This window comes from Penaeus japonicus, unplaced genomic scaffold, assembly GCF_977035675.1.
Source record: "Penaeus japonicus unplaced genomic scaffold, GWHDUDI00000001_assembly GWHDUDI00000020, whole genome shotgun sequence".
Lineage (NCBI taxonomy): Eukaryota > Metazoa > Arthropoda > Malacostraca > Decapoda > Penaeidae > Penaeus > Penaeus japonicus.
In genome coordinates this window covers 40,472,555-40,479,787 of record NW_028234422.1, presented here as the reverse complement: position 1 = coordinate 40,479,787, position 7,233 = coordinate 40,472,555, and positions in this window count along the sequence as shown.

Below are 7,233 nucleotides of genomic sequence, written 5' to 3'. Positions count from 1 at the left end.
CATATGTGATAAATATGTAGACTGAATGAAAAGCAGTGATACGTTACTATTTGAATTTGTATTGCATGAGCCGCCCACCAGAGGTCTCACTGCCAACCAAAACAAAGTGTCCAGTCTTCTAACCGGAGCGCGTGTTGGTACCGGGCGTGATGTCCTTGTGGGCTTATCCATCTATCTTCTAAATGAACAGGTTGGCTTTCTCTTTCCTCTCTTATTTATATGTATATTGGCGATTGTATTCCCTGCTTATACATTTGTGTTTCGTTCTATCTGTGCAAAGTATAGTGGAGTTTATCCTTGAATCTGCCCTTGAATATATTTATAAAATTAATTTCAACATTCGCAATAATTCACACAATATTATATATTTCTTTACAGATAATGAACGCATATCAGAAGAGATTAGATTAACTCTCCACCGATGATGATAACAAAATCAAACCATTTGATGATGTGAAAGCTGGCAGTGATTATTGTGATGTCTTACTAAACAAAAAATGATAAATTAAAATGGAGGTAAAAAGCTGGTAAGTTACTTGCCAAGTTAGATGTCATCCAATGATGGAACACGCTCATAATTTCTTTATTTTCCAAAATATGATACGATATGATAAATCTTGATAATATAAAATAAACATATGAATATGAATAAATACTCTACTCTACATAGACCTATTACACTCATGCGCTAAGCTACACGCTGGGTCGTAACAACACACACACACACACACACACACAAATATACATGCATTCACATATACATAAATCCATATATTCATGCAGTTCCCGTCCGGTTACAGCTAAGTCCCTTTGGTAATCTACTATCTTGATATTTCGATTCTCGTCCTCTCTCTCTCTCTCTCTCTCCCTTCATTATTCACCCAGACAAGCTATTTCTCTCTTTTGTCATTGTATTTTAAATCTCTGGTGCTTTATCTTTTTCCCTGACTCATTTCCTCCTGTGCTATTTACTTTTTAAATTTACATTTGCAACATGTGCTATCTACTTTTCTGCTCTCGGTTAAAATATAAAAGAATATTATATAAAAAGTCCTTATAATTTCATATGCGATTTTCATTTTTTTCTCCATCTAACCTTTTTTTTCTCATTTCAAAGGGTATACACATAGCAATCGTTGAACGACTGGGAATTCGTATGTTGTCTGAATCTATACTCTCTGCTATTTGTTCTCGTTCGATTTTGTTTCGCTTATTTTGAGTTGGAAGACGTTAACATTCTCGTCGAGTGAATGAAGGAATGATTGAAAGGACGAACATGTGGATGAAAAGTACAATAAAACATTGCTTATATGTACATATTACACTCACTCACTCAGACACACACACACACGCACACACACACACACACACACGCACACACACACACACACACGCACACACACACACACACACACACACACACACACACACACACACACACACACACACACACACACAAGCATACGTATAATCAGCAACAGAGCAAGTACCAGTAACGGCTAGATATATAAGGATTAAAATAAATCGATGTTGATGGAAACATAGAGAGAGAGAGGAAAGGGGAGCGGGGGTCCCTCCCTGTCTCATTTTTTCCTGAACTCCCCCTTTGCCTCTCTCGCTTCTCTGGCCTTCCCTTACTCCCTCCCCTTTCCTGTTTCACCCCTTCCTCTTTTCCCCTCATTCCTGTTTATTCCCCCCCCTCTCTCCTCACTCTCCCTCTCTCACTTATTTTCTAATTCCTTTCCGCCAACTCCCCACTCTTCCTCCTCTTTTCACCCCTTTCTCTCTCTCCCTCCTTTCTTCCCTTCCTCCGACCTTGCCCTCCTTCCATCCAACCTCCCATTCCCTTATTCCCTCCACCTTCCCTCATTCTCTTTTTCCCAACTTCTCTCCTTCCTTTCCCTCCCTCCATGCACCCTTTCCCTCTGACCTCCCTCGTCCCTTTCCCTCCTTCCCTCCAACTTCCCTCCTCCTTCTCCCTCCACCCTCCAACCTCACTTTCCCTCCTTCCCGACACCTTCCCTTATTCTTTTCCTCCCAACTTCCCTCCTTCCCTCCAACCTCCCTCCTCTCTTTCCCTCTTTCCTTACTACCTCCCTCATTCTGTCCTTCCTCGCTCCCTCTTCCCTTTCTCTCCTTCCCTCCACCCTACATCCTCCCTTTCTCTCCTTCCCTCCACCCTACATCCTCCCTTTCTCTCCTTCCTCGCTCCCTCCTTCCTTTCTCTCCTTCCCTCCAACCTCCCTCCTCCCTTTTCCTCCTTCCCTCCAACCTCCCTCCTTCCTTTTCTTCCTTCCCTCCAACCTCCCTCCTCCCTTTCTCTCCTTCCCTCCAACCTCCCTCCTCCCTTTCTCTCCTTCCCTTCCAACCTACCTCCTCCCTTCACCTCTCCCAACCTTCCCTCCTACCTCTCCTTCCTCCCTTTTTCTTCCTTCCCTCCAACCTCCCTCCTCCCTTTCTCTCCTTCCCTCCAACCTCCCTCCTCCCTTTCTCTCCTTCCGTTCTCACAACGCCTCCCTCCTCCCTTCTTCTTCCTTCCCATCCAACCTCCCTCCTCCCTTTCCCGCGATCTCCTTCCCTCCAACCTCCCTCCTCCCTTTTCTTCCTTCCCGTCCCTCAACCCTCCCTCCCAATCCCTTTTCTTCCTTCCCTCCAACCTCCCTCCTCCCTTTACCTCGTCCTTCCCTCCAACCTCCCTCCTCCCTTTCCGCGTCCTTGAGCATCCAAATCTCACCCTCCCTTTACCACTTCCTTCCCTCTGCGAACCATCACTCCTCCCTTTCCTCCTTCCCCCCTCCAACGACTCCCACACGCTCCCTTTCCTCCTCCATCCCTCCAACCTCCCTCCTCCCTTTTCTTCCTTCCCTCCAACCTCCCTCCTCCCTTTCCCTCCTTCCCTCCAACCTCCCTCCTCCCTTTTCTTCCTTCCCTCCAACCTGGGCGACCCTCCGCCCTTTTATTCCTCCTTCCCTCCAAGGCCTCCTCCCTCCTCCCTTTTCTTCCTTCCTCCAACGCTTACCCTCCTCCCTTTCGCTCCTTCCCTCCCAACCTCCCCCTCCTCCCTTTTCTCTTGCCGATCCCTCCAACCTCCCTCCGTCCCTTTTCTTCCTTCCCTCCAACCTCCCTCCTCCCTTTCCCAGCCTTCCCTCCAACCTTCCCTCCTCCCTTCTCATCCTTTCCAAAAGAGCCAACCTCCCTCCTCCCTTTTCTTCCTTCCCTCCAACCTCCCTCCTCCCTTTTCTTCCTTCCCTCCAACCTCCCTCCTCCCTTTTCTTCCTTCCCTCCAACCTCCCTCCTCCCTTTCTCTCCTTCCCTCCAACCTCCCTCCTCCCTTTTCTTCCTTCCCTCCAACCTCCCTCCTCCCTTTTCTTCCTTCCCTCCACCCTACATCCTCCCTTTCTCTCCTTCCCTCCAACCTCCCTCCTCCTTATTTCCACTCGCTTCCCCACCCAACCCCTGCCGTCCTTTCTCTCTGCTATCCTCCAACCTCCCTCCTCCCTTTTTCTCCTTCCTCCAACCTGCCCTCCTGGCTCCCTTTCTCTCCTCTCCCTCCAACCTCCCTCCCTCTCCCTGATTCTCTCCTTCCAGCCCTCCAAACCTCCCTGACTCCTCCTCCCTTTCCCTCCTTCCCTCCAACCTCCCTCCTCCCTTTCCCTCCTTCCCTCCAACCTCCCTCCTCCCTTTCTTCCTCCTCCCTCCCAACCTCCCCCCTCCCTTTCCTTCTCGCGAGTCCCTCCAACCTCCCTCTTCCCTTTCTCTCCTTCCCTCCACCCTACATCCTCCCTTTCTCTCCTTCCCTCCAACCTCCCTCCTCCCTTTCCCTCCTTCCCTCCAACCTCCCTCCTCCCTTTCCCTCCTTCCCTCCAACCTCCCTCCTCCCTTTCCCTCCTTCCCTCCAACCTCCCTCCTCCCTTTCCCTCCTTCCCTCCAACCTCCCTCCTCCCTTTCCCTCCTTCCCTCCAACCTCCCTCCTCCCTTTCCCTCCTTCCCTCCACCCTCCCTCCTCCCTTTCTCTCCTTCCCTCCAACCTCCCTCCTCCCTTTCTCTCCTTCCCTCCAACCTCCCTCCTCCCTTTTCTTCCTTCCCTCCACCCTACATCCTCCCTTTCTCTCCTTCCCTCCAACCTCCCTCCTCCCTTTTCTTCCTTCCCTCCAACCTCCCTCCTCCCTTTCCCTCCTTCCCTCCAACCTCCCTCCTCCCTTTCCCTCCTTCCCTCCAACCTCCCTCCTCCCTTTCCCTCCTTCCCTCCAACCTCCCTCCTCCCTTTCCCTCCTTCCCTCCAACCTCCCTCCTCCCTTTCCCTCCTTCCCTCCAACCTCCCTCCTTCCTTTTCCTCCTTTCCCCTACACTGATAGACGAGAAAGAGAGTGACTGTGATACGAAGAGAGAAGAATGTTGATTGATAGACATATTAATGAAGTGGAAGATGATGGAACGGTTGCTAAAGGTGGGGGTGAACGAGGTGGAGGTGGGGGGGGGGGGCGATGGATGAGAGAGAGAGAGAGAGAGAAGAGAGGGGGAGGGGAGAGAGAGAGAGAGAATGAGAGAGAGAGAGTAGGGGAGGGAGAGAGAGATTGGGAGAGAGATGGAGGGAGGGAAAGAGAAAAATACTATCATCAGATTTTTAATATTAGTGTTATGATTGTAATTATATTTTCATTATAGTCAATATTGCTCTTATTGAAATTGCTATTATCATCGTTATCATCATAATCAGCATTTTCTTCATCATCATTATTATCATGAGCATTATTTTCATTAGTTTTATTTATGTTATCATGGTTTTCATTGGTTCTATCATTTTTATCATCGACATCATCATCACCATAACCACTCTCGTATTTTATGGTGTTTGGACATTATATCTCGTATCCAGTGGCACCCAGTTTGTCCTTGAGGTTTTTCATTGGCATTCCACATGAGAGTCTTCACATATTCATGCATTCACTTGGAAGCCAGACTGTGCGTGTTTTCTTTTTTGTATCATCATCCTCTTGGACTTAATCTTATATATATATATTTCAAGGTAAAAATCTCCTTCGCTGCATTATTCTCCTTACTGCTGGAACTTTACGAGGAGACATTATGCAGTGTATATTTTAACCGCCGGGAAAATGTGGAGACACTGAGCAAGAGAGTGCGAGAGAGAGAGAGAGAGAGAGAGAGAGAGAGAGAGAGAGAGAGAGAGAGAGAGAGAGAGAGAGAGAGAGAAAGAGAGAGAGAGAGAGAGAGAGAGAGAGAGAGAGAGAGAGAGAGAGAGAGAGAGAGAGAGAGAGAGAGAGAGATTACATATATATTTATCTACTCTTCACACTAATCTAGTGTGTTTTGATGGGTTATTGATGATCCCACTGAAAGTGTCTTCGACCAAAATCGTCCCATCACCCATCAGCTACTTCAACTGAGAAGCAACAGAGCAACAGCTGAAGAATTACTGCCACTTCCTGAATCTTAGAGTGACACGCGGGACACTAAGAGAAACTAAGAGTCGCTGCCTTTGCTATCACCAAGGCTTTCGACAAGGTTTGGCATGGCGGTCTTCTCCCCAAACTCACCGCTTCGAGCATCTCAGGTGACATGTATACTACACTGCAAGACTATCTCGTATCTCAGGTGATCTGTCTACTATGCGTCAGGACTTTCTTAAATATAGAACCATCTCTGTTGCTGTGAAAGGTGACTGGTCAGGTGGGTCCATTCTCTGGACTGTTTATGATTCTTGAGCTCACAGCGCTCGCCGGTGAATTTAGTCACAGTAAACTACAACAGAGAAGAAACTGATGCTGTTGCATCCTGAATGAACACCACATTGGAATTTATTAAAACCAGAGAAGGAAACCGCAATCCACAGCTACCACTGAAAAAGGAAAACTCGACAGTAGTCATGTTTTATTGGACATATATTCAGCCTCGATGGTAAAATCTTATTCGACAGCAGTGTACAGCAGGTGACCCGAGGAATATGCTTTGATCGTTGAAGAAATTATAAAGCACGGGACCGGCATCCCAGAGACATCGAGGATCCAAATGCAACCTGTTCAGCATCTGCGAGGACATCATCTTCCCTAGTGATCTTTGGTGGAGATGCCACCATCTAACACCAGCGAACGCAGTCGCGCCTTCCCCTCCAGAGCTGCAAGACCCTGTAATGTCTTCACTGTGGGCGCGTGGGTCCGGCCAAAGAGAATTGAGGGTCCATCGCTGGCGGTGTCTGCACATCGGGCTCCTCTTTTGATGTCTTAATGTACTGCAGCTATCATAAGTTATGTGCACTTCATCTATCTTAGTTATAGTTTTGAGTTTGCATTGAGTGAACCTGCCAAAGTTATGTCTAGCAATCTAATTAAAAGAATCTATGAATTCGGTTCACCCAATCTTAGAATGATATCATCAATAATAACGATTCCTATTAGAGAGAAAGAGAGAGAGAGAGAGAGGGGGGGGGGCGAGAGAGCGAGAGAAATCACCCACCTTCGCCTTCAGAGATAAAACCATTTAATCCCTTGAAGTGAGCGAACTTGCCACCATCCTTTCACTCATCTCACCCTCGCTCATTCTTCTTCTTCCTCTTTCCCTTTTCTTCCTCACAGCCTCGCTTCCCCCCCCCCTCCTCTTCCCCCTTCTCCCCCCTCCCCTGCTGTGTGTAGGCCTATGATTAATCGCTTGCGTGTCTTCTTCTGCCAAGGTTTCAGTCTTTTATGGCTAATGTTATGCGGAGGTTTCAGTGTTATATTTTGGTATAATGATAACAATAAGGGTGATAATTCCAATATATGTAAGAAGGGTTAGGGTGATGTTAAGAATAATGATGATTATGATAATGATGATAAAGACAATATTGATAGTAATCATAAGATAGCTAGTGATAATGAATTATGATGATAATGATGATTATGATGATAACAATGATAATGAATTATGATGATAATGCTTGTGATGATAACAATAATAGTGATTTAAATTATATTAATGATAATGATGAGGGTAGTGGTACTAATGATGTTCATGTGATGATAACATTAATAACAACGGTACTAATGCTAGTACTGATAATGATAGTAATGATAATAATGGGGATTATGATCATTATCGTTACTATAATGATAATGATAATAATAATGATAAATGAAAAATAGAGATACTAATGATAATATTATCATGATAGTAACGGCAATAATAATGATACTGATAAGAATGATGATGATTCTTATGAAAATGATAACAATAGTATGA